This window comes from Anopheles maculipalpis, chromosome 3RL (assembly GCF_943734695.1).
Source record: "Anopheles maculipalpis chromosome 3RL, idAnoMacuDA_375_x, whole genome shotgun sequence".
Taxonomy (NCBI): Eukaryota; Metazoa; Arthropoda; class Insecta; order Diptera; family Culicidae; genus Anopheles; species Anopheles maculipalpis.
The window spans coordinates 25,914,547-25,942,260 of record NC_064872.1 but is presented as its reverse complement, the minus strand read 5'-3'; positions in this window follow the sequence as shown (position 1 = coordinate 25,942,260).

Genomic DNA, 27,714 nt, shown 5'->3' with positions numbered 1-27,714 from the left:
TAACTACACATTAGAACAGAATGTTTTTAAGTTTATTGCCCTGTGTTCTTTAGCATAAATAATTTTAATTAATTAACATAATCGTTTTAGTTCATTTCAGATAAATTTTATGTCATAGATCACTCAAATTAAAACATAAGGAATTTAAAGCTGCATGTAAAATTGTACTGATTTTGAATCGATTCCTAAGGTTTGGAATAAAATCTCTTTTGTTGTAATCCCTAATAACGGATATTCCAATATTTACTAACTACTTTCTGTACTTATTATTTACTTCATTTTAATTAGACAAAAACGTGTTTCGTAGGTTCAACTATTTTGATTTTAGCTGTTTAGCTAGTTGATTTAAAGAGACTTTTAGCCATTATACTAAATAAATCCTTTTTGCGTGGGAACTCGTAAATCTTAGGTACGCAATTATGATATTTTTGGATCATGTTTTTGGATTGAAAAATACAAAACACACAAAAATATGACGAACCTTTCTATGATGAGCAAAAGGAGCTACATTATTAGTAATAAGCGTCATTTGACAGGAAGAAATTAGATCAATTCTTTTCAAAATGAATTTAAAACACATTAAAATAGATTTTTAGAATCGTTTTTTTTTTTCGAGATTCAAATCGAGATTTTTAGAATTTTAAACTAGTAAAACATTATAAAGTGCTCCGGAAGCTGATCCCGATTCCCGAGTAATCCGAATAGCGTTTAGTATTTGCTTTTGAAACGCTTAAAGTTTAAAGAAAAGGCCTACTAAGATGATTTTTTTTCTCATTTTGTCATTTCGAAATGAACTAAAAACGCTCGATCCGGAATCGATTAAATCTAACCATACTTCTGATTCTATCCCTTGTGCTTGTGCTTGTGGCCTGATGTGATGGTATTCGAGGATTTAACATTTTTTGCTATTTTTGCTCTGCATTCCATCTCATTTTAAAGGATGTGTAGAAGCCTGTTTCCTTGGCAACCATTTCTTAGGATGAAGAAAATAACAGACGAGGAGAATTAGGAGCTTTTTTCTTCTCTTCACAGAGACACAAAAGCGTGTAGTAGAAATCGGGTTGGTATTGATTGAAAAACACGTTAGTATCCATCGCACGTAACGTCTGCAACTACTATGGATGAGAAGTGAGTTCACTGGCTGCTGCTGCTGCTGCTACTGCTGAGTCCCGCAATGCTTTCGCCACCCAAACAGCCTCTTCCACTGGCAATGCTGTTAATGAAGCGATTTAAAGCCTTCTTCGGAAGAGAAGAAATAAAAAACGAAGACGAAACCAGAGAGTTCAACAGCACATAGCGAAACGCACTCTACTACGTGACCGTGTCACCAAATGTGAATCCGATACACTATTAACTATCATTAAGAGTGTTCCTTAAACAGTTCGTTTGCTTTTACAAAAAAAAAAGCTTCTCGATCCTTCCTAATAAATGCATTATTAATGCACTGTATGAACTTCCAGCTCTCCAAAAGCAACGATTGTACAGATTTTATCACGCTTCTCGCTTCTCATCAAGCATTCGCCCTACCAACTCGGGGACGTACAATTCGCCAACACATTTATGAAGCATGTTCCCCACATTTTTATTCTACGCCGTGTGGCTTTGTGGGTTTTTAATTTTCTCACCACCATGTACGTGTCGGTGTCATATTTAGGCGTCATCATAATGGACCGGCTCAGAAGCCAAGAACGCAACACGCAGGTAACGTTTCCATAATTTTGCGTCCCATCATCTAAAGTTGGAATCGATTCGTACCCATATCACGGGACTATCGAGACTGACTCTTTAGTGTCCGGCCATCAAAATGGCCCGTCAACCATCCCGTCCCGTGGAGGTGCCAAAATTCTCGTCAAACCTTGTGCCGCTTGTTGTGCGTTCCGGGCCCGTCCGTACCGTACATCATTATGACAGCACACCGGGTGACGCTTGAGACGCAGGGGTTCTCGCGCTGGGCTGATGGATCATCAAGATTTTCAAAAATCGTCAATAAAATAATGGCCGCATTGCTTTGCAGAATTACATTAACAGCCAAGCGCTCGCCAGAAATGTGAGGAGCTCGCCGTCGGCTACGGCTTGGGGGGGTGAACGGAACGGGAACGGGGGTTGCCTTCATTTTGTATTCCGTGTGCGGTTCGGTGTGTGCGCGATCGATGTGCGTGAACAAAAATAAGAAACAAAATCACACAACAAAAAAAAAACACCTCCAAACGATTACCCTTTTTGACGTTTTTCTTGCCACCTGATGCGGTGTACGGTTTCCCAGTGGCGACTCAAAGCTTATTAGCAATTCGACAACTACGTCAACTCATTAAAATAAGCGTAATAAAAGGTGGCCAATTTTTGCACTAGTTTTTCGGTCGACTTTTAGTGTGTGTGTGTGTGTGTCAGGCAATCGCCATTTTCGATCGATCGATATCCGTGTTGGATCGAGATTCTAATTTTAAAAATGTTCGCACACTTTCACACGCGACGAAAGGCTAATGGCATTAGATTGATGGGACGAAATAAAATCCGACCGAGGCACGAATTTGAACAACAAGTAATTTCGCGCACTAGTAGCCAAGCAAGTGGCTGAATACAAAGTTGTACAGCTGTTGGGGGTTTAGATGTAGGAAGCCTCCACTCATATCCTTATGGGTCTTTATTGGCGGGGCCCGTCAACAAGAATTCGCCAAAGATTGATTTGCATTTCGAGCGATTTTTTTTTTTCTTGAGGTGAAATTTCACATTTTCCGCTTTAAACTTGAAAAACAGTTAAGGTTTTGCGTGTTACTCTGTTTCTGTTTTTTATGAACAACAGCAAATCAATATTTATAACACACCCGTCGTCGTCCACTTCACTCTAACGTCCCGGTTGCTGGCGCGTTCTGGCAAGAGTGAGCATGTTTAATTCTGCACCGATGGCATTAATTTCCGAACCAGGTTTGGTGTTTCACATCCGGGAGTCTTATTTTAACCCATGAAACAGGGTGGAAAATTTATGAGACTTTTTTTTTGCGGTGCATTTGCAGACGAGAATGTGCAATACATTGCAGCGTAACAATTTCGTTTCCACAGCAAAAAAAAAAGAACAAAACAAAAAGCATCAGCAAAAGGACACACACCGTAACAAGTCCTTACGCACAATGTTTCAAAGCGGTACCAAATTAATAAACAAATCATAACTCAAAAAAGAAGCACACAAACACACACGCGCAGAAAGCCACAACCGTGCCGTGTCCGGTTATGTACAGATTGCGCTTTGCAGCGCCCCCATTCAATTCATACACGTTCCACTTCTGGAACGCATAAATTGCAGCACATAAGGGTTGTTTCGACTTTTCGTCGTTTCGTCGATTTTTTCTCCTCCGCAAACGATTCGACGATCCAAACTTCCCCTATTCGGCTATGTTGAGAGATTCTTTCATCGATTCACGCACACACGTACGGACCAAAGCAACCCGCTTGCGTATGTGTTCGTTCACACTATTCGCGAAGGGTAGTTTATGCTGGAACATTGTACCTAACTGGACACGCCCACTTGCTTCGATCTGTTTTGTCTTCGCAGTGTGTTCGTGTGTGTGAGCTTGCAGTGGTATTAGTGGGGAGGGAGGGGTGGGGGGGTTGAAAAGAATCGATTTTCCAACCCCAAACACAAACACACGCACCGCAAAAGCAAAAGACAGACGTCTGCTCGTCGGAGTCGTACGGTGGTGTTCTGTTGTGCGCGCGCGGTAAAAGCATAAAACATAACCCGCGGACAGGCAAAACATAAAAACGCGTTGCTTGCCTTCGTGTCGCAGCACCGTTCGCCGTGCGTTCTTTCACAAATACCCGGAGTTCTAGGAGTTTCTCGTCCGTAGCGTTTGGGACTTATTTTGTGCTTGTTGGTGTGTTTGCAGTAAGGCAGGCTTTGCTTTCTCGACTGGTTGGATGAAAACGAAGTGCATTTTTGAAAGAGTTTTCCCTGCAATAGAGAAGAGGTCAATAATGAAGATCTTAAATCATCTTTTTTTTTTCGGCGTGTTTTGTGTAGAAAACTTCAAACATAAACTTAACAAAAATTTAATCTTGAAGCTCAAGATTTTGAGAACATAAACTTAATGCAAAATCTTTCTTCTTTCTTACATTCCACTAGTTATCACAATACCGTCGGCATCTCGTCTTGAAATTTGATTTCAGTATCGACAACCACACGCTCCCAGGCCGTCCAAATTTGAAAGGGGCGGAGTTCGAGAGATCCGTAAAACCCTTCATCAAGTAATAAAAATATTCGCGATCGCTCTTTTTCGCTTGCGCTAATGCTAGGGAAACTGCCAGCGAAAATTGTCGGATTCGATGATGGTCGATGCAAATCATACATACACGGGACACACATACAAATACCACGGAAAACTGCAGATGATGTATTTCATAAACAAGACAAGATCGAAGCAATTGTCAGGAGCAAATGCAGCGGAGCGGGTTTTGCTTTGATTGCGAATCCCATCTTCAGGTTTCGTGGCGGTTTTCAAACAAACTGCATCCCTTCTGCACTGGGCAAAAAGCGGGTTGGTGGGTAGAGAGAATAGGGAAGGGCTGGAAGATTCTTGGAGAAGGTTCATGGCGGCATCTCCCCGAGTCTTCGGGTGATGTAGTCGGCAAATGTCCATGTTTGGTTGCGGGCTCGGAAACATTTAGCATACATATATTCCGAAACCGCCTTACCGCGCGTTACATCAAATGCAAATATTACAAATTCCACCCTTCCACAATGCACGGGCCCCACCCGTTCCCCTTACCGCCCCACGAATGTGCAAAAAGCTTTGAAGCTCACACCGGCACTCGATAAAACCGTCCCGAGCCGGGCTGTACGGATCGAACACATCGCTCGTTCGGTAGATATGAAACCAAGCGTAATAGTCCTTCGCCAAACAAGGGCAAACAGGGGCCGACGAGCGCAGTACCGAGTGCTAGTAGTGTGCGCTACCAGTTGTCTAAATTAAAACCCTTGCCAATTCAATTTAAATGGCCAATGTAACGGACTAAAATCAAGCTGACTAGCCCCACCGCCACCGCACACATTTTGCTTCCACTTGGCGAATTAGCAAAACTTCACCACACATACTCACCCGGATCGAGCCCGACAACCGAGACAAGGGGCTAATTTTTGGATCATAAATGCCTGATAAAAATAGTTCGCCCCCACAACCACTCATTTTATCAACCCCCCTTTTTTTTGCTTGGGTGCGTTGAGCGCGTTTGAGTGGGTGAGATAGGTCGCTTTTTTTTGGGATTGTGCTTGATTAATGGTGAAGTGAAGCGGTACTTGTAGATGGAACGAATTACAGGTGTAAAAAGGAGGAATGGAAATAGGGGACCGGTGGGGAAGGGAATTGAATTTTGCATTTTATTTCCTCCTTGCGCTCCTTGCTCCTTCACCCGTGCGGGGGGGTTTTTTGATTGAACAATGTGTAATGAAACAAACCAGACCCGGGCGCTCGATCGATCGATTGGCTTAGTTTTCGCGCGTGTTTCGAGGACCTTCGACCGTTTCATTTCTTCTCACCGATATCCCCAACCTTCCACCCTCTTCTCACTTTGTGTTTTTTTTTTTTTGTTGCCAAACTAATATCGATGGGTACGTTTAGTTTGAGTAGTGTTTTTGGCGAATTGCGAATTACAAGCTGTGTGGGCTTATGGCGGTACTGGTGTGCAGTGGTGAATTCGTTTTTCCTACCTTCCGCCGCTTCTCTCCACCCTCCCCCAAACAGCACAGCACTCGTTGATACGTTCGCGTCATCACCCAACCCATTGCTGCACTTGTTGCAGCATTTTCAATCCATCAATGTTTCGCGCACCGCCGGCACCACCACCACCGCCGAGGTGACGACGACGAGGCGACGCCAGATATGCATGGTTAGATAATTGAACAAAAGCGTCAAAGCGTCAAAGCATCGCCGATTCCAATCCACAATCGGATCGACGCGGGTAGCGCGCGAGCCGGTTTCGGTTTGGCGAGATTGAAAATAAATTTGCGAAATTGAATTCATGTGACTTGTGCCCGGCTGCCCGAAGGTGTTGTTACATTTGATTGCGCTAAAAATATGTGTAATGTTTCTCCCCCTTTCCCTTTTGCTTTGTTGGACTTTGCAAGGAAGGACGAATGAATTATGTGGTCTGATGATGTGGGTTGGATAGAAGAGCGAAAAAAAAAAATCTAGCTACACATTGAATCGTTTTCTAAGCACTGCACGTTGGCTATATCGGGTCATATGGGTTTTATTGTTAATTGGTGATAGAGGACGATAATTATAGTGGCACAATTGTTGCGACATTCGTTGGCTATTCATTTGCTGATAAGAGGTTTACTTTTGATGTCGCATTTTTCGATTACATTGAAATGTTACAGGCTTTTGATTAGAAATATAAAAAATAGGAAGTGTTAAAATTTGGGAATCCTTTTTTGTAAATTTTGAGCCATCTCATTACAAATGAGGCAGTATTTTTAACCTTAAATGTGTCTCTGTGTCTTGCTACGAATTTTCTCGGCTCACCCAAGTGCTGAAATTTGTCTACAAAAATTTTATGTGATAACCAATCCTCGAAAAAAAATTTATTTGCATAAGATCACTGCAAATAAAATGATATAATTCTTCGTGTATTTATACTTTTTAAAAATAACTTGCTAAAACAAGTCTTTTATAAATCTAAATTTACACAGTAATGCAACTTTACTCACTGCAATGTTGAAGATATGTTTCTCGTTTCACGTTGTATAATTTTATTGGTCAATTATCTATTTTAAGTTAAATGAGTTAAACTTAATAATATTCATATTAACTCAAAGAATAAAAAATATAACAATCTTTAAAGCAAACAAGCCGAATTTCAATCACTGAAACATTAAACTAGACACTAGCGCCCTATTACCTATTTACTTATCAGACGCTATAACCGCTTTGCGGTCTTGGCCTGCCGCAGCAGAATCCGGAACCGCCGTCGTCCGCCAATTCTTGATGGCGGATGATTCCACGCCATCCTCCAACCTCAATCTAGGCCTGCAACGCCTCCTCTGTCCGTGTGAACGGCCTTAAAGGACTTTCTGAGCTGAGTCGTCCGGTGCCATGCGTATAACATGGCCAGCCCATCGAAGCCTGGCGAGTAGCGGCTCCTCCATTTTCCTTCCACACATACGGGGCCAACAATCCTTCTGAACATCTTCCTCCGGAACACGGCATGTCTCAGAGGCGTATGTGAGTGCTGGGACTATAAAGGTACGATACAGTCCCAGCTTCGACCATCTGGACAGGTTTTTTGACGTGAGATGTTTCCTCAGGCTGTAGAATAACCACAATTCGCACGATGATTTTTTTTAAAATCTTTTATTCGTTATTTTAAAATAATTGAAAAAACCCCCCTTTTGTTTCACCTCACTCTGTCACAACTACATCTTAATCCCAACACAATGACTTACCGCTTGATAAATTAAGCTTCTCAGCACAAGCCATCCAACAAAACCTCATCGTTACATCCCTCTTTTCGCTACCTAACCAAAACGACTTCAAGACGAAAAAAAACCTCTCCATGCAATCAATTGAAAAACGACCCAAAACACGTCAGTCGCACTCCAGTACCGGTTGATGAGCGATGAATAAAAAAAAGAGCGATGTATTGAGCTTCCTTCTCGCACAAACCGTTTTGCCGATGGTTCTGGGTCTGGGCCGGGCGAAATCAATACGCGTCAAACGGTAGCTGATGCGGTGATTATTATAAATTATGCCCCAGACCACAGCCCAGCAACCAGCCATCCGGTTAACCCGGGCAGAGGATTAACCGGCATCCAGCCGAAAAGTGCCGAGAGTGTTGAAGGAAAAATTAGGCGCCTCCGTTTTACCGTAGATACCCCTGGGTTGCTGCTCTCGTGCTGGCATTAACGCCTTTAAACACGATTCGATGGACCGTACCGTGCGTGGCGGACGCCACGGCAAGAACAAGCAACGAGACGCCCGAAATCTTAACGCATTTGCTTCCGTCCCGGGGATATGGGTGCATGGGGAAACACAAATAGGGCTAAATATCTTAATGTCTTTATACATGGCTGGAAATATCATCATGGCCCAGCACAGCTCCGAACACCACTCCCTCCGCATTCTGGAGAAGAATCTTTGTACTCGCGGCGTGTTTTAGAGCGTCCCGCGCGAAGGTGTAAGTGTCTTGCGATCGCGTTGAGAGAAAGAGTGCTGTGAAACGATGTAGCAGACCCAACTAACCAAAAGCAAGAAAAAAAAAACCCCAACGCCTCTTAAGACGCCCGTTTTTTTTATTTTGGTTTTGGTTTGTTGCTGTTGTTTGTCGTATGCCGAAAGTCACGAAGATCATTTGTCATTTTGACGCAACACAAAATGCTCGCTTATGGACTCGCTCTTTCACACGTTCCGTAGCCGCCGGCATCGCTTGCCGTTTTCCCTAAGCACCTTTGCAACCAGGCAATAAGAAAAAAAAAATACACGAACAATCACACCATCACAATCGCGTCCTGCGAGGTCGCGTGCTTCGAGCTGTAGCGGTGGCGGCAGCACTTTCACGACAGGCGCGAAAGAATGAGGAAAGCAAATGAGGACGCCGGTGGAGGCGACGAGCACGGCGATCGTGCTCGGCAGCCTCCCTGCCGAAGTGGCGCGCCAGAACTATGCTATTAGTAGCTTTCAACGTTCCTGTGGCCACAATTAATAACTTCACTAGCGATGCGTAAAATGGACGGAAACTAGATCGGTTTTAATTGTTCGAATAGCTGCCGGTAAATGGTCTTTAAGGTTTTGAGCTGCTGGGCTAGGAAGTGATGTTTGCAGGCGTTGTTTTAAGATGAAAAAGGTTTGGTCTACACAGCGAAGTGTCAGACTTACCCATCAGCTGGATAGTTGGCCTTATGTACGAGGAGTCGGTGGTAGGAATCGGAACCCGGTTCAGTCGTGGAAAGAACAGCACCATTATCGGCTCAGCCTGACTCGAATTGGCTCTCATTGTCTGCAACTTTATGTCATCTTTCTTTTAGCGAATATAATCCATAAACAAGAAAACATTTTATCTTGTTTATGGACAGGATTCTCATGGTCTTCATCTGAAGATTAGGAGTACTGTTGGGCCAGATCATAACATAACAACCTAACAAATTGAAGGCATATCGGGCGTATTGCTGGCGTCATTATTTTACAAACAGAAAGAAGATAACGATCTTCTATCTTCTTTATTGCTAAGATAACATAATTATCCAATATCAGAATAGATAGCCTTGTGTACAGAGATACGGTGCGAATGAAGGGATCTCATCGATTACTCAAAAACTTGGCTCTTCAGTTTAGGCACACTTGTTGCTGACAGACAGACATACCACAACACAAGCTCAAGCACATGCAGACTTTGATGTAAGATTCCTTAACTTCTCAGTAGCAGCTTCAGATTAAGATGCCGACTATGATCAATTAATATCGGTTGAACAGTTCTACCAACCTACAATTCATCATGACAGAAGATATACCGCCAATTGCAATTGCACGCCTTGCCGATATCACGTAGCACTACGGGGGGACGGTCCAGATGGGATTTGAACGCCGGCCCTGCCGTTTGAAGACTTGCGCAATTGCGCAATTGCGCCGGTCTTTACACGATCGGAGGTAGTTTTCGATAACTCTGAAACCTCTAGAAAAACGCATTAAAAATTAATTATTTTTAAGCTTTTTGTGAAATAATTCTACTGCTTTTACTTTTTCAGGCGATATATTGCAGACTGGGCGCCGTACCACCGAGGCGGCCCAATAGTATAGGCGACAGCAGCGCCGGTCTTCAAACGGCAGGACCAGGGTTCAAATCCCATCCTGGCCGTTCGTCCGTAGTTAGGACTGACTGTCAAACTACGTGGTATATCGGCAGTCTATTAAGCCATTTCGACGGCTGGCATGACCTTAGAGCCAAGTTAAGCGAAGCAGAAGAAGAAAAAGATTGTAGATTGAATTTTAAATACAGTCTTAAAAGTTTAATTATTTACATAATATTATTACGGCTTACCACCGTATTGTCATCACCGCTTGTGGTGACTATAGCAATCTTAAAAGTTGATTCTAAATAAAATTAAAACAATAAACGATAATTCAATAAAAAAACTGAGTCGAAAAGGAAAAAAATGTTAAAAAATTTCCACCATGTGGTCAATTTAATGATCGGATCCATCCCCTCGAATTCTTATTCAAAAAATAATTACTCCAGGAGGGAATATTTAGCAAAGCTCATGTCTCCCCTTTCTGTATTGCCACTGCAAACATCTGGTACGGCATTTTCTTGCTGTCACTAGCTGTTTTACACCTGTTGCAAGCCATACTCAAGTGGTTCAGCATGAACAAACACGTGTTTCAACGATTGTATTCCTCGGGTGTATTGCCGCGTAAACGAGCTTAATGAAAGTAAAAACTGTTTTAATTTAAAACGTCAAGTCACGTGACCGTTGAACGACATTAAGATAAGCTTGCACAATTCGCTCGCAGCCCCATTAACACCTTGTATTATTAGCATATTCGAAAAATATGCGCCAAATTGAGCAGATAATCAATCACGAGGCTGATAGGTGTTTTTTTTTTGTTATCTTCTTGGATCCTAAAACATAAAACAATATTGTGCAAAGGCTTTCAAGCCATTATCGTGTCCTGCTGTTGATTTGCTCTAATATGCAGATGCACTTAAGCGAACAGGCAAACGATTGGGTCAATTTTCAATCTCATTACATCATTTTTTTCTTTAAAAAAAAAAGCTGCTCTTTTCCCCAACCAATCCATTTTCCAATCAACAAAATTAAATGAAACCTAATTAAGGGATGGAAAAATAATCATTCCGTGCAGTGAGATAGACAGACAGACGGGATTTTTGCATTTGACTCAATTTCATCGCAGAACAATGCTCCCCCTTTTTAACGGTGCGCGAGCGCCCATGTGTGTGTGTGTGTGTATTTGTCATCATGTGTGACATTTTGAACAGCTTGCCCCTGGTACGGCGCCCGGTCAGACAACCTTCTGTGATTGCGACAACGACAACAAAACTCAAACGACACAGCCTGAACGATGATCGACCCCAAAAGCGAACGATCGCCTTCATCATATCGGCAGTTCGGGTCGACATCTTGATGCGTGCCTCGCTTCTGCCTTGTCAGACCGATCGCACCATCAACCGTTGATAACGTTTCCCGTCCCGTCCACCGCTCGAGCCTCAAGCACACGAAGCAAAACCAAAAACAACCTCGACTGCGCTCAACCTTCGCGAAATAGAGCTAAAGAAGTGAAAGAGCCAGGAACATCGCAGAAGAAAACGAAACATTCTTAACGATGTGTTCCCCATCGCCCCCAGGCTACCACCTCCCATCCTGCCCCTCATTCCATAAAATCGCACAGTAAATAGCATAATTTAATGTATGCATTTTCTGTCCCCGGGAACAAACGCGCACACGCATCCAAACTCGCGCCCAATGCAAAGCGTGTCAATCGATCGACCCGGAGTGCGGAGTTGCCAGTCGGGGGCGAAATTCGCCTGCCCGGAAGGAGCGAGCCTGCCCCTTTCCCGATTCGAACTTAAGTCCTGGTTGTAAACGTCACCCGAGTTGTGGTAGGGCTTGATCGATTTTTACACGACACGACGACGACTGCGACGTCGACGAGCTTCAATCAAAGCTTTGAAGTTGGAAAGGCACCAGAAAACCTCCCTGCCAAACCACCAGCCAACGATCGGACGGCCTGCGAAGAAAGCCATCATAAGGGTTCGGTTCGAGCCTGTCAACCGCCATGTGGCAAACACTGAGAAGGTTCACTTTTTTACCCAATCGTTTCACTCACCCTGTGCACACGTTACATCGGATGCTGGGATTGTCAAACCGTTCGGGCAGAAAGGATCACATGTTTTGATGTTTCATTTCCGGGTTATTATTTAAATTCCCGGACTCGTGCGCTCACAATTAAATGAAGCATTTTTCCCTTGAACGTTCGCTTCCACGTGTCTTTCGGTTTTTAACGCAATCGTCTAATCAAAGATTTTACCACTTCTCCGAAAATAATGATCAAGAGGTCTTAGGATCGCTTTCTAAAAGAAAAATAAAATTAAACGATGCCATTAAAATGGAAAAGAAAAACCCCGTCGGCTTTTTCGCTTTATTTGAAATCGATGTTTCTGATCGCGGGAAAAAGGCGCTTTTCAATCATCTTTAGCTACTTCACGAACCCAAACAAACAACTCTCACGCTGTGCTAGAGATGTTTAGTCAAGCACCGCACCGCCCCGTTCCCACACGCAAGGCTTGGTGTATACCAGGAAGTGAGAGCTTAAACTTTAATGTCATTCCGGAACATCAATCGATTTTAATGACAGTTTTTTCGAGATTTTGTCTAGTCTTGAAAAAGGGGAAGTCATCGAAGTGATCGATTCTCAATTGAAGGTAGTTTCGAGTTTCTTCAGACCAGCTTAGTGCTTTAATCGTCACAAAGCTTCACTTTATAAAACAGATGCAAAATAGGCATGTAATCGTCGATGAGAAAATAAATTTCATCTTTGACTTCCAATTCCCCTGCTCAATGTGAGCTGGAGACTCACAACAACAACAAATAACTACTGCCATTTCATCCTCCCGATGCTCTTATCACCTTTTGAATGGCTTCATAAAACTACCGAGGGTGGATGCCCTTTCGACGTCCCACTAAAGCATCACAAAATATGGGCGCAATCAGCTCAACCGAGAGCAAATGTGTATGGCTTTCGATTCTGTTTGGTCGCGCGCCCGATCGCCCTTAATCACCTTCCGAAAACAGTCCGCTAGACAGCCGGACAGGTTGGACATCCCACTTGGAAGCGAACGCGCGTTACAGAAAAAAAAAAGAACAAACAACCAAATGCTCCCTGTAGGCTCCTAAATCGGTGATTCCGTTCGCGTGACTGCTGCTGCTTTCCACATGCACGCACGAAAATGACACCGGTTGATCTTTGCCGTTGCGCTTCCTTCCTCCTATTGCCGGGAAGGTTGATGAAGTTTTGACGAAGGCATTTGGTTTCTTCTTTGTGCTTGTCCAATTTCTTCATTCATCGCAGCAAACCTTCACCATAGATCACGGGTGGACAGGACCTCGCGCAATTTACACGTGCGACCTGTGGTGTATCGAAGTCCCCCGAGGGGAGGACTCGATCGCCCGCATGGCCGAATATTCATGAGTCCCATTATAATTAGGCTGAAGTGGGTTCATCCATTTCGGAGATGCCCTGGATCGAGTCACTACCACCATTGGTGACATAAATTAATCATCACAGAACCCCCTCCCCCCCGAAGGAGCCCAGGTCTGCTTGCTCCCAGGAAGTCATCTAGCCTGTTACACTACCTGGTGTGAATAGGATGGGATGAGAAACTTTTTAACACTATGGTCCCCAAACGCACACTCACACATTGTCATAACGGAAACTACGTGCGTACCACCGTCCAATAACTCAACCACCCATCGCTGAATAAAGTTATTGGATTTTTTTTTTCGGGACGGTTTTGGAAAATTTATATTTTCCTTTCCGCCGGTGAAATTTGATCGGCACCATCACGCGGGACTCGGTTGGTTGACCACACCACTCGAATGGTCCACTCTGGGCATCGTTTTTTTTTTCGTTTTGGTTCGGAATGGCTTAAATTGGTGCTAAATAGGTGACTGTCATAAATAAACGGTGCGCCGTTCGTTCTTGTGAAATTATTCGTCCATTTTAAGCTGGTTTGGTGTTTGCGATCGCCCTTTTCCGAGGCTGGCTTTTACGGTAAAGTTACGCCTTTAAGGAGTTATGGTTTCAGTTTTAATTTGCCGGTTTTGGTCGACGGGAAAGATTTCCTGCGCCTTAACACAAACACACGCACGCGAGACTAGTTGGCAGCATCTTTTACCGACTTGTTGATTTATTGAAATTGAAAGAAATAAGTTGGCCGAAAGGAATAAGGCAATGGTTGTTAAGAAGAAATAAAGGTCTTTATTTCAAAGCATGCAAAGGAAAGAAAACAAGGCGATCTCAAAAACAAAATAGAGCATTGTAAGTACGTTTATGAACTGAATGTCAACAGTATCAAAAACAAAATATAAAGAAGTTAAAAGAGAAGGTAACACAAAACAAAAACAGAAAATATTTAAAAATATAAATCAACAAAATGACCATATGGCAAAGAGCCGTCTTTTTGGATATAAGGTTTTAAAAATAAATTATCAAAATTTAAATAGAATAATTTCACGAGGTAAATAAAACTATGAAAGTACAAGATTGAACATCAGATAATGAAGTCAAAAGTATTTCAATTTAATATTTTTTTTACCAGATCTCCAATCCATGAGGCATTTATAGGATGCAAGTCTTTTTTAACGATTCACCTTTGTAATCCTTATACAAATAATTTATTGATTGATGTGCTGAATTGTTACCTATTTATATTTTTATTTGTTTACTACAAGCTCCATTTTTCTATTTACAATTTAAGCCGTCCTATCTCTATTCTATGCAAAATGATAAAAAAATATTTTGAAACTGGATTCAAAACGAGACGTATGAGTTCTCAATAATGTATTGATATCACACGTGGACGAAATCACACATCAAGCACAATAAACCTAAGGTGATTCGGGAAGAAACATATTGACAAAACAGACAATATAAATATCAGATCAACAGAGCTAAAAAAACTGACTAAAAAACAATAACAGCATACACAACTTTATAACTTCTTTTGTAAATATAATTTGAATATATTTAATGTTCAAAATTTAATAATCTCAATCTATAAAGAACTTTATTCCAAGCGGCAGAAACTTTTAGGAAATCGATACATTGATCCACAATCTCATAACGCTCACAACATCATTAATCCTCAAATCGAAAACGAAAATCGTTCCGAAGTGCGTTTAGTTGGTGCCGGTTGAATCGTTGAACCACCAACCAGGGTTTTCTCTTCAGAACGGGCTGCCAAGAGGACAACAACCGAGTAATAGAGGTAGCAGCAGCACCCGACGACGACGTCGACAGTCTCTTGAAGAAGAAATCGATAGAAATGCCGTAAATTTTCGCCCCGAAATCGACAGATCATGCGTAATAACGTCGTCGTCGCCGTCGTCGTAGCCGAAAAGCTGTACGGTGAAGTGCTGCACTCTGTGTCTGTCTTGTTTCGCCAAAGACGAAGGGTGCGCTCCCAGAGACAGAAATACACACACACACACACACTCAAAGAAACTCACAGGATAAGCCACCAATCCTAATGTACAGCTACATATAAGTCCCGTTCAGACGAAAGGCTTTACGATTTGTGCTTAGGGATGCTTAGGCTTTGAAAAAAGTGAACTTCTTTAATTCTAGGCTTCGAAAGGCGCTGCCACTGTGCTGCCATCGATTGAATGGTGTTTTGACCTAGTTCCGGAACAGACGTCACGGACACAATGTCACCGTTGTATCCTTTCGCTTGCACCACTCTACCAGCGGAGCTGCAAAAGAACAAAAACGAACCTTCAAACACGCAGGACAGCAGCCAAACTGTGCGCTTTAAAGCGACCCGTTAATTGTGTGCGTGCGTGTGTTTGTCGGAAAGTTGGCGGTCCAGCGAAATAAACTGTCGCGCCCGTTCGACAATTTGGGTCCGGTCGCCGAGTTCATTAAAATATTTGGAAGTAAATCAAACGGCCAAGCGACACACTCGGCGCGAATATCGTTTGTGTTTTTTTGTTTGTTTGTGTTACCGTGGTTCGTAGGGCATCGAAAAAAACAAGAGTTGCCGAAGGTTCTTCTTCGATTGGGTTTTGCTCATGCTTTGGTTCCCGTTTCTTGATGCAACTGTTTGCACGTGCATGCATTTTAGAGTTCTTTCGCTTCTTCCGTTGCATACTTGAGACAAACCAGTGGCAAAGTTGCACGTACTGCAAATTGGTTGTTTTAGTGGGTTACTTTAAATGATAACTGTTGGAGAAAATGTTACCAAATATAATAATAAACGACATAAATAGATAAACTATAAATGTAAACTAGGACGGATATTGAGGGAACCCAAGTTGGACAAACTTCAGTAGCAAATTTCACTCAAACAAACTACAATAAGGTGTAGTTAGATTCAATAAAACGTAATTGCATACACCAGGGTTGCCATATTGTTGCCCATTAGACTATTTAACATTTTTGACAAGAGAACTTTTAATTTTCCCAAAACATTTTACAAGAGATACTTCTACCATAACTTCAAAACTAACAATACACTTAAATATTATAACTTTTAAAATTTGCATGAACCTTTTGTTGTATTTATAATAACTATAACTGCTTTGAAACTGACTGAGTGAGACATCTGAAGAGACAATCGACTAAAAAAGAGAAATTCTCGAAAGATCGCACAATATACTTCCCCTTCTACATAGGTTCTTCAATATCGGTAGGTCTTGGCCTGCCATTAGTTGCTTATCTTGGCTTGACTATACCCGTAGCCAGTCCTGCGTTCAATCACTTAAAGTAGTAGAGTCTAGAAGAGTCAAATTGACTAGAAGAGTTAATCAGATAGGTAGAAGATATTTTTTTAAATGTATTTATACTTTGACAGTCAGAGACATATCCAAGAACTTTTGTGCAGTCTTGTAGAACTCTTGACGATTTCTGTTTACACTTATGAAATTTCTGGCCGAAGGTAGGTCTTAGCTTGCCATTAGAAGCTTCCTTGATATGCTTGACTTTGGATTTATTTTTTAATTTTTATCTGTGACAGTCTTAGAAATTTTCAAGAACTCTCGTGTAGTCTGTAAATTTTTTAGCTCTTGACTACTTCTGTTTACTTCCAAGCTATTCTGGCGTTCGGCAGATCATGGCTTGCCTTTAACTCTTCCTTAACTTAGCTTATAAGTGGCAGGAAAATGTTGCTACATTCCCTTCTTCAGTAAACGTTTCACAACAAACATGTATTTTGCACATATTTGCACCATTTCCTGTGCCTATTTTATATATTATCTGATTTTGTAATTAAAATGTGTTGAAAGGTGCTTGGCTTTTGCTATTTAAATGGCTCTAAAAATCGCCAACTGACTTAAGCACTTTCTTATTGTCTTCCATAGACTTCAAGCCTGGATGCCAGACTCATGCCCCGCCAAGAAGGTATTTGTCAGCGACCCCCAGTACGGCACGAGGCGTCGGGGAGCACAGCGAGTTCGTTGGCTGGATCAGGTGAAGGGAGACCTATCGGAGATCGGGTGCCTACACGGATGGGAAGCTGCAGCCAAGGATCGAGTTTCCTGGAGATCTATTGTTAAACGGGCCATATCACGACGACGTGCTCTTTAAAAAGAGCAGGCGAACATGAGTGAGTGAGTAAGACTTCATGCCTTAACCTTACATAATAGCGATAGCAAAGTAACAATCCTTCATTTTCAATTATTTAACTACTATCTTATAAACTCATTCAAACACCACTAGCCTTCAAACCCCTGTTTTCTACAATTCCACAAAACCCTCAACTCAACCTGCCACCTTCTGGTGGAGGCTTATTCTTTGAAAAAATTAAACCTCTTCCATAGCGATAGATTAAACAGCACTTAATAGCACAATTTCTGACGGGTTGTAGCAACTTTAATGTGCTCGTAAAAAAAGGCCCCGAAAAGAACGAACGAATGACGCTGTTGTCCATATTTTGGACAACAATTTTATCAATGTTTTCGGGTCCGCCGGCCCGTTCGCCGTGCGCTTTCCATTACAGTGAAACAATAACAATAAAATAAAAATGCGAACGAGAAACAATATAATATTCCCTTTTAACTAGTCCATTAATTACATTACCATGTCACCCGGTGGTGCGTCCCCGTTCCCACTCCGTCCACCGCTCATTAACGGTTCGATCCTACCGACGAAAACGCAAACGGAGGCGGCTTATCCAAGTCGCCAGGGCTACCACCACACGCACACCCGGGGTCGAAGGAAACGGTGCACCGATGCGTGCAGGTTGATAAGATTTCTTAATGTGCTCATATCAGTGAGCGAGTGCCCGTAAAACTCGACAGTCGAGGAAACACACAAAACATCAATGCTCATCGTGCCGTTCCCGTTCGGGCTGGCGCAGCACGACAAAGGCAGGGCCGTGAGGCATGAAAGGTGAACCGTTTTTCACACCTCACACCCTGATGCGACATCGGGCGATCGTGGAGAGCACGGGAAACTTCGGGGAGCGAATGAAGTTGATCCATCCATCCATCCGAGCCGCATCGTCGCCGGAACCTGTCCGAGGCAGGTAACACATAAGGATTAGGTTGCTTTTTTTTTCTTGCTTTAGCTTTTTTTTTATCGCGGCACCAAAGCGTAGAGATAACGCCTCTGGAAACTGCACCCCGATCGCTTACATCCCGATGATCGAACAAGGATCGGTGTGTGCGATCTCGCTCTACTACCCACACGGCATGCTACACTTAATTACCCTGACCGTACAAAAGCAAGATAGAGACAGCGGCTAGAGCAACATTACACTGCAAGCCGAGCGACCATACAGAACCACATTCCGTCACAACACTGCGTCGATTGCACCTCGGCCACACCACGCCATGGGGGGGGAAGAGAAATAAAAATTAATTAATATTATTATTATGATAAGTTAACCTGTCATAATATCAAATTATCGCCAATTTAGGTAAATGGCCGAATTAAAAACAAGCGACAAGCAACCGTACGTACGTCCATTTATTAAAAAAAGGGTAGCCAGGTTCAGCTGGCTGTGCTGTGTACTCGCGATCGCGGTGCAAAAGAAAAGCCCAGCAAAACAGCACCCAGAGCAATTATCGCACAACAGCTCAACACTAACTGGCCTGTGCCAATGATGATGATGATGATGATGGTGGCAAAAACACTCATACAGTACGATACAGATATCGGTAGTATCGATGATAACAAAAAGCACATACACTCGATCGAACGATCGATCGACTGTGGAATGGCAAAAAGGGCGTAAAAATTAATTGCAACGCAAACCGGTGCAGTTCAGATACAATTGCAAGTATGGAGGCAATGCAATAGGCAATGTTGAGGATATTTTTATAAGGGTGAGAAAGGAACTCGTTATTGCTTGCTAAGAATTGAATAAAGAGAGAGATTTACTAAATGCTTTTCAGGTAAGATAATTTATTGGAGGGTATCTATAAATACAGGATGGAGAATGCATTCAAGTATAAAAGTAAATAAAATTTTGAACTTTTGTAAAAATAAAATAAATATCACCCATAAGAATTGTGTGAATTAGGCTTGGGTGGCAAATCAAGTTGCGGTAAAGATCTGCTGTTCTGTTATAGAATATTTTGAACAAAAAAGCTTATTAGATTAATGAGCATTATTTAGAATTTGAACATATTTAAAATTTATATTTTAGTGAGGATTCAAAGATTTTAATAATTGTGTTTTGTTTAAAACTTTCATGCATAGATCATCGAATTTTTTTTCTACTTGACCTAATAACCTGCTAGGTAAAGCCGGACTAATAATAGATTTTGAGGCTTTCTAATTTTTTTTTCTTCGTTTATTTATAGAGGCATTGAGTCTTAGAGACTACATTCGCCTAAGTTAAAACTATTGCTTACATTTCTCTATTTAAATGACTCATCCGTAAAAACCGAAGAAGGTGGTTCTGATGAAGTTTGTCGGGTGATAGAATAGTCGTATAATTGGTGTCTAGTTGTGTCGGTTGTGTCGGTGTGTCTTGTATAGATGGCAATGGGTGAGGATGTGGCGGACGGTCAACACCACAGAAGCTGCAGAGTGCAGAACTAGATTTTTCTAGAAGGTAGGAGTGTGTAAGGCGGATATGACCTACACGAAGGCGGGAAAGGACTCATTGGATGTGACTGGATTCGGTATCTTCCCAAGAAGCGGTGATGCGCTTGATGGGACGAAGGTTGTTGCTCAGGTCTAGGTAGTGCCACGTGGAGTTCCAGATTTGGGAGATGATGGTGTTGGTGAAACGGATGGCATCCCGGCGTGAAAGGGTTTTGTGTGGTTCATCAGGGCGGAGTCGATCATTGTTGGCAGGTTGATCGACTTTTTTGTTACCGTGAATTCCGGAGTGACCCGGAATCCAACATAAAACGATTTCGGGTGAGGAAGGGATATCCTCAAGGAGTTGAGTGTGGGGGTCGTGTTCTGAGGCAGCCAGAACACTAGCACTGTCGGTGAAGATGACGTTCGGTCGGTCGGTCTGTAGTGCTTCGTCAGTGGCTATTTAATTCGCTATTGCTTCGGTGGAGAAGATGTAAGTGTGTCCAAATGAACGGAGCCGTCTGTAAAGATATGATGAAAATGTTTGTATTTAGTCTGTATTAAGTGGGTGAAGCTACTATTGGCGATGTGGCTGCTTTTTCCGTTTTCCCGGAGAGAGTGTTTGAGTTCCCAGTCTATGGCAGGTGTACAGTGGTACCAGGGAGGCTTTCTAATGGCTTTGCATAGCACCTAACAGGATCGTCAGTCCTCAGTCAAATTTTTATAAAAATAAGCAAATCTCCTAGTATGGGAATTGAACAAGTAACCTGATTATTTTGAATAATTATTCAAGGAATATCAATTGCTGATATTTAAAGCTAGCTTGGAGGGGTCCAGCATTAGGGCGACAGCGTAGACGGTCTCCACACTCAACCTCTTTAAAAAGTCATCGATGGCCGGCGTGCCCGGTGTTCGTTAAGCCAAGAAGAATAAGCATAGCTTCTATTGCAGTATTTTAATAGCAATTTATGTACGGTATTTATAGCGAGTGTAATTTTTGTGTATTTATAGCAGTCTTACACGATTTTTTTAAATTTTTTACATTCTACTAATCAGTCAGTCATTTTCCTGGAAAACAGACGAGACAGGATACCAATTAATCAGATTTATAACTAGATAAATCTGATTAATAATGATCAATTAACCGTTCGTTCCCGATGCCCAATACTAGGAGGAAATGTCTTGTGAAATTTGTAATTAATCAACACAACGACAATGAGGCATCATATTGGAATAAACTAAAAAAAATATATAAAAATCATGTTATTGTTATTCACATCATCCTACAAATAAAAATTAATTTTTACTACTCATACTAATCATAAAGCATGTCAGCAACAACTATATTGTTTAACTTTATTCTCAATACGTCAAGTCTCAACGTCAATAAAACTCCCCGGATGCATTACTTTAACCTTACTTTGACTTAGTTTGCTGTAGCTGATACTTAACGGCTAATCATTTAAGGCTTTTATTAGTGGAATAATCATATCTGGAGGGTACAATCAAGATTTAAACATATACTAATTCGCACTTGTGAGTCGTAATCGTGTTATTTTTGATCCTTTGCCCTTGTCTGAAACCTTCTAAGAAATCTATAACTCCAAGCGACATAGGACCTCAAAAGTAAGAAGTTGAGTGGAAAAGTGACAGTTTTGAATATGATTTAAGATTTTCTGGAACTTTTTCGATTGTTTTAAATTAATCTGTATACTAAAAGAAAACTTTAACTTCATAAGCAACTACTAATACAAACCAAACAGAATTCTTAAAAAGTTTGATCATTTTTTAAAACTATTTTTGCAAAATTACAACCCTTTTAAGGCGTTAATTATCTTTTTAACTTAGCATTTGCTCTTATTGGTTACGCAAAGAAAAGCTACAAACAAAGCAGAACATATTCCTCCTTCGTTATAATCGTCGATTTCTATACTGATAAAAGATATGTTCCTCATGTTAAATGATCGATTTCGCTTCACTTCACTGTCCCTAACATTCGGTTTTCTGCAATCGGAAAGCAAATAAAAATCCCCACTCCAATCCCCAAACCAATCGCACCAAACTGGGATGCAAAATGATTTTCTGCATTTTTGCTTCCCATTTTTACCGTTCCCGCAAAGAGCATTTCGTTGCAACAGCTCCCGATCGATTAATAACGACGCAGCTTTCAACGACCACATTCCACTTCGCATCGTCGTTTCCTTTGGTTCCACTACCCATCGCTACACCCTTATCGACAGGGTGAAACCATATTTATAATGAAATTATAACGACAAATATCCCATTCGCGGCCGGGCTCGTCCCGCGTTCGTGCGCGAATTGGCCGGCTTCACATCATAAGAACCATTCCATTCGGTCGTGTTTTTTGTTCACTCCCACCCCCCCTTCCCCCCCAAGAGTCTGCGATCAGTTCGCAAAGATTTCGATCACCCGCAGCGCCGATCGGTGGCTATCTATTACCTGCGAAAACGATGCGACAGTGCGATAGGTCCGCCGGGGATCCTGTCCCGGGGATGATACGGTTTTTACGGTATATATGGATGTACGTATGGATATAAAATATGTTTGATAATAACGGCCCGATTAAGACTAATCTCCCACTGCGCGAACTGGGCTACCGAGTTTCCATCCGCGCCGGTTTCGGTGGGGACCTGGACGAGCGGGAACGCGGTAGGAACTGCTCGTGGGCGCTTTTTATGCTTTTATTTTTTTGTTGCTGCGTTATGTGTGTTGCCGCCTTACCCGAGTGGCTCCCGGCGAACGGTTGCGGCATTCGCACAATGGGGGATAAAAATATTTCCTTCCAGATTTCTCATCTGCTTTTTCGTGCCGTGGTTGTTTTCAACTCACCACTTAAGGAAAGGTGCTTTACCCGTTTCGATAAAGAAACAGAGAGAGAGAGAGAGAGAGAGAGAGAGAGAGGGAGAAACAAAACGATCTGCGATGACGGTATGCCTGTTTTTGTCGGTTTATTTTGGGGACATCTTCAGGATGCTTTCCGTTCCTGATCGACATTTTTTGGTCGAAACTGCAACTGCACCTTCCTCAAAAAAAAAATCCCCCATTAGCCGACACTTTGCTGCATTGCGATGCATCCACAAGAGGGGACACATTTTTTCCAAGAACCTCTTCTTGTGCTGCTTGTCCTCCTCCCTGAGTCACCTGTTCCGCTCGGAGCATATTTTTTTATTTCTTCCTATGTCATCGCGTTGCAACGCACGATGACAGGACCGTGGTTCAAAATACGACCACGATAGGTGATTCTCCTTTTCGGTTCTTCATACACCGGTTTGTTTCGTTGTAGTTTTTTTTCTTTCCTTTTTTTGTGATGCTTTCTGTCTTATCTTACGATTAACAAACCATCATAAACTATTCTTCCTAACATGTGTTTGTTTTCTTCCCTTCTCGGTGTTCTCGGACGTTTGCCCCATTTGCTCCACAAATGCCACAAAAAGGGGGTGATGCCCTAGACGAAGCGACGACGGCTGTGCCTTCCTTGCGAGCTGGCCGCTTTATCTATGGCTCTATCGCTCCACAGCTTCCTCTCATCAAAAATCACCACCCAAGGGGTACGCTTTTTTAACGGCCCGCCATATACATATGAGAGGCAAAAGACAAAAAGGGAAGAAAAAACAACAACAACAAAGAACGGACGATAAAAGAGTTAAATTAAATTATAACCTCGTTGAATATGCATAAATAATCCCGAAAACGGCTCGGTTCCATAAAGTGGTTCTCTGCTCGGCTCGCCTTGTTCGTTCGCTCGCCCTGCTATGTCTTGCCTCATTACCACGTGATCGCGATCGTATACGCTACGCCCGGGACAGGTCGACGAAAATATTAATAAAAATATTTTATAAACCATTCCAACCACTCAAAATGAGCTTTCCGGGAGGGGGAAGGCAGTGGAGACGGGTCAGATTAGTGTAAGATTTGGAAATATATAACCACAAACGAGTATCACCTTAACCACCGTGACAACCGATGGGAAGCGAGATGGGAAGAAAACAAACATTTCACCGCCATGCGAGCGACTTACCCCTTCTATTTCGTTCCATGGACCCTGGCAGAGGAAGAATCACCCTGAAGGCAATTCCATAAGGTGCTGCAATCGATACTGTTAGGGATGGTGTGGTCCAAAGAGAAAGAGAACGAATAATGTATCTTAAAGGGCTGTTAATGGCATTCTGGTAAGGTGATCGTGTAAGGGTAGGTTTTAGTAACGACACTCGACTTAAGAATTTTGGATTAAGCTCATTTCACCTAAATTAAGACCTAAATTTCGCAAAAAGGCATGTTTAGCCTATCGAAAGAGCTTGAAGCGCCCATCGAGACGAATTGACATTAAATCCTCCTAAATTAAATCCTAGTGGTGTAAATATTTTTCTGACTTTGGTAAATGTAAGTCATCAATGCCAAAAATTGCAGGCCAAGACATCTTTAGGATCTTCTTCTCTGGATCTGGACTTTACGATCCACTAGGTCACGCTGGCCTTGGAATGGCTTACAAGACTTTCTGATATCTCATAGTAGGATAGTCAGTTCTCATTACTGGGAACGGCCCGGATGGGATTTTAAGCATAAGGTTGACTTAGCAACCTTATGCTAGTTCATGCTTTGAATAGCTTACGAGCCTTTTGGATACAAACGTGGTATACTATGGTTGGATAGTTGATCCTCTCTGAACTGCGGTCCTACCGAGTAAAGACCGACGCTACTTTCACTCTTCCACTAGTTCCACCCTCGAGGCCAGATAAAAGCAGGAAAACGTTAACTGTGAATCTTTGTCAAACCAAAATCATATGAAAAATAATGTATGACTGGCACTGATGTTGAGAAATTAGTCTTTTATTAAAAAAAATTACACAATTTGAGTAATATCTTTCAGAGAAACTGCCACTATTCTAGACTACTACTAATCTTCCGTGTGACCCCATCCTTCACACTTCAGGTCCGGGGTTCAATTAGATATCAGCAAGTCATGGATATCAGCAAGTCTAGAAATGTAATTCGATTCGATTCGATCTAACACAATAGGGCTGCTTATTCTTCAACTGCACGAGCTGGAGAATATTCGGCAGTCGAAATAGAAATGACAATAAAGAGGCAAATGATGTCAGAGAGATTTCCTGCTTCTGTTAAATAAGGCGACGAATGTAGACTTCAAGAATCAAATCTTGCAAAAAAAAAACAAAAAACTGTAAAAATACTTACCCTAATTGAGTTAAATTACACACAATCAAATCATAAAAAATGTGGAAAATTACTTTACATCCTACTTTGTGTAATTTGGCCACTTTGGAACCAATTTATGAAGAAAATGTATTCAATTGTTTTGTAGAAAAATCATTGTTTTCTTTTATGAATTGCAAAATGAAAGGATCACGAAAGATCTCCAAATTCTGTCTCTGAATCGAACTATGGAAGTGTTTCAAAGTTTCCATATATTGCTTAATGTACTGTACAAACCTTTATCTAGAAAACTAATAACCTCCACCGCCATTACTCATACCATGCCTTCCGGCCACGATACGCTCCAACCGGCTCGGTGACGTTTTCAGATTATTAACGAATTTAATACTGCCTGCGCGGAACCCAAATTCTCACCTTTAAAGGCATCCGTTGGCGTGTTGGGCGATCATCATCATCTTTTGACCGAAAGGAAAAAAAAAACCGGGGCGGGGAAATAAAGCGTTGATATCCAAGGGAATAAATATAAGCATAAACCATTCACGCGTCATCACGCCGACTCTCGGCCCCGCCGAAGGTAAGAATGGGGAGTAAAGATCGGGAATCGGATATCGGATTTGGTCGCAGGTCCGCGGTCGGGATGAATTGATGATCGGCCACCATTTCCCATCCCGCGCTGGTTTATTAATGAGCGTTTTTAAAAATTTATTCAAATGTTTTTTTTTCTCTGCACCGCTTCAAACCACAGAGCAGAGAAACAAAGCAACAGCACTAATATTTGGTTCATCGCACAGAAAGGAACCAGCAGCCAGCCTGCCAGAGACTGGATCGCCGGTACGCAGAAGTTCCTTGGTTCGGTTAGTGCGGGATGATCTTCCCGCTTAATTGGTCGTCCGATCGGATTGACGTTTTCTTATTCTCTTCTACTCGTTCAGGGCCGGCCAAATTGGCCATCTCCACTGGCGGCTAAAAACAATATTCCGAAATGGCCTTTCAAACCAAAGTAAAGAAAAAAAGTCTTCGAAGACACCAAACCGAGAAAGAGAAGCTAGAGGGCGCGCGCGCGCGCCCCAACACACGATAGAGAGCAAAACTGAATATATAATGAGGAAATTATAAACGTATAATTTCAGACCCCTAACACCACCCCAGATCCGTTTCAGCCCGTGTTCGCGGGAAGGAAAGGTGATGAGGGTGTACGACCGAAAACGAGGTGGTAATATATGCCGGAATCGGCATGCCTTTATGAAATTCAATAAACGCGCTCTCGGACGGATTTCGAAGGTTTCCAAATGCTCCAAGTGAGATAGAGCTGTTGTCACATTTTTATAGGAAGCGCATTATTTAAACCTCGCTCGCGGTGGTGGACACATTTCCTTGTTTTATTTATTTTTCGGGATGTGCGCGTTCCGGCCGGGTTTGTTTCATTATTGCCGGACGGCATCCAGCACACATCATTACGGCACGGTGCGGCCCACGGTTTGTATGCGCTAGCTGTGCGTGGCGTGAGAAGAGTGACAGAATGCCATCGGGGATGCCACCTAAGCATTCGGTATGGGAGTGTGGGATTTTTATGCTTTATGCGACTGGTGAGAAACTGAACCGCTGATGGTGGACATGCGTTCCGATAGGTACCGCCGAGCGGAAGATGACACACGCATTCTTGAACGGTTCCGTACTGATAAGAAAGGGGCACTTTCGCACGGACTGGAATGAACATAAAATGTGACAAAAATCGAATAATCGATACAACACGCTGGTAAGCGTATACTGTTTCGGAAGCATCAGCAATGTTAAGGCCGTGGTTCATTTGAATATTCATCTTTTGTGTTGTTTCTGTTCATCGAAATTCATTGAACCATCCATTCTATTCTAATCTTTCTACTGTCATGTGTATTCATAATATTCACCACAGATCAACAATATATTTTTCCAGTGAATATTACGTCCAATCGAAATGTTTAATATTGATTTATTTTATAAATGAATGTTTGCAAGGTCCTAAAATTAAATTTATAATTAAAAATTAATTATAAAAAAATAAAAGGACTTAGATTAATGGTCACAAGCGGCATTGTTCCGTCATAATTAATCATAAATCAATAAATAAATAAATATATAGGACTCCAAATTATATTTGTCCAAGGCATCGAAGCAATAACTCTCCATCAAATTCCCAGTGTAAAGTTGCTTTTTAATCAAGCTTAGGAGGTCCTTTATGGCCTCTAGAATCCGGAATTGTCTGCAAATTGTTCTGCGTTTGCCATTAGAGCCTTTGAAACTCTTGCCAAACGCTCAAATATTCGAGCAACAAGCTCTAGATGAGCTCACATATTGAAATTCACTGTTTTGTTTCCTAAGTTCCTGAGGTCATAAGGACATGTTTCTAGTGTCGACGATTAAGAATGCGCCTTCAACTTTTGTTAAACATAAAACATAAAACATTTATTAGAAAAAAAAAACATAGAAAACCTTAAATTCTAGTTTACAATTTAAAGAAAACAAAAACTGGATATGAAAAACAACTAAATAGGTTACAATGAACATTTAACAACTTCTACATCAATCACAGCATTGTTGTTTCCAACAATGTGGATGATGTAGTTAGCAAACAAACGTAGGATTGGGATCCGCTTACTTTTACTAACATTTATTAGAACAGGTAAGCAGAGGGATTGGAATGAGGGAGTAAGGGAGGGCTCGACGTTTTGGATAGCTTGCATCAGAATACTCCAGGCTGTGGACACTCTGGAACACAAAGCAAATTTGT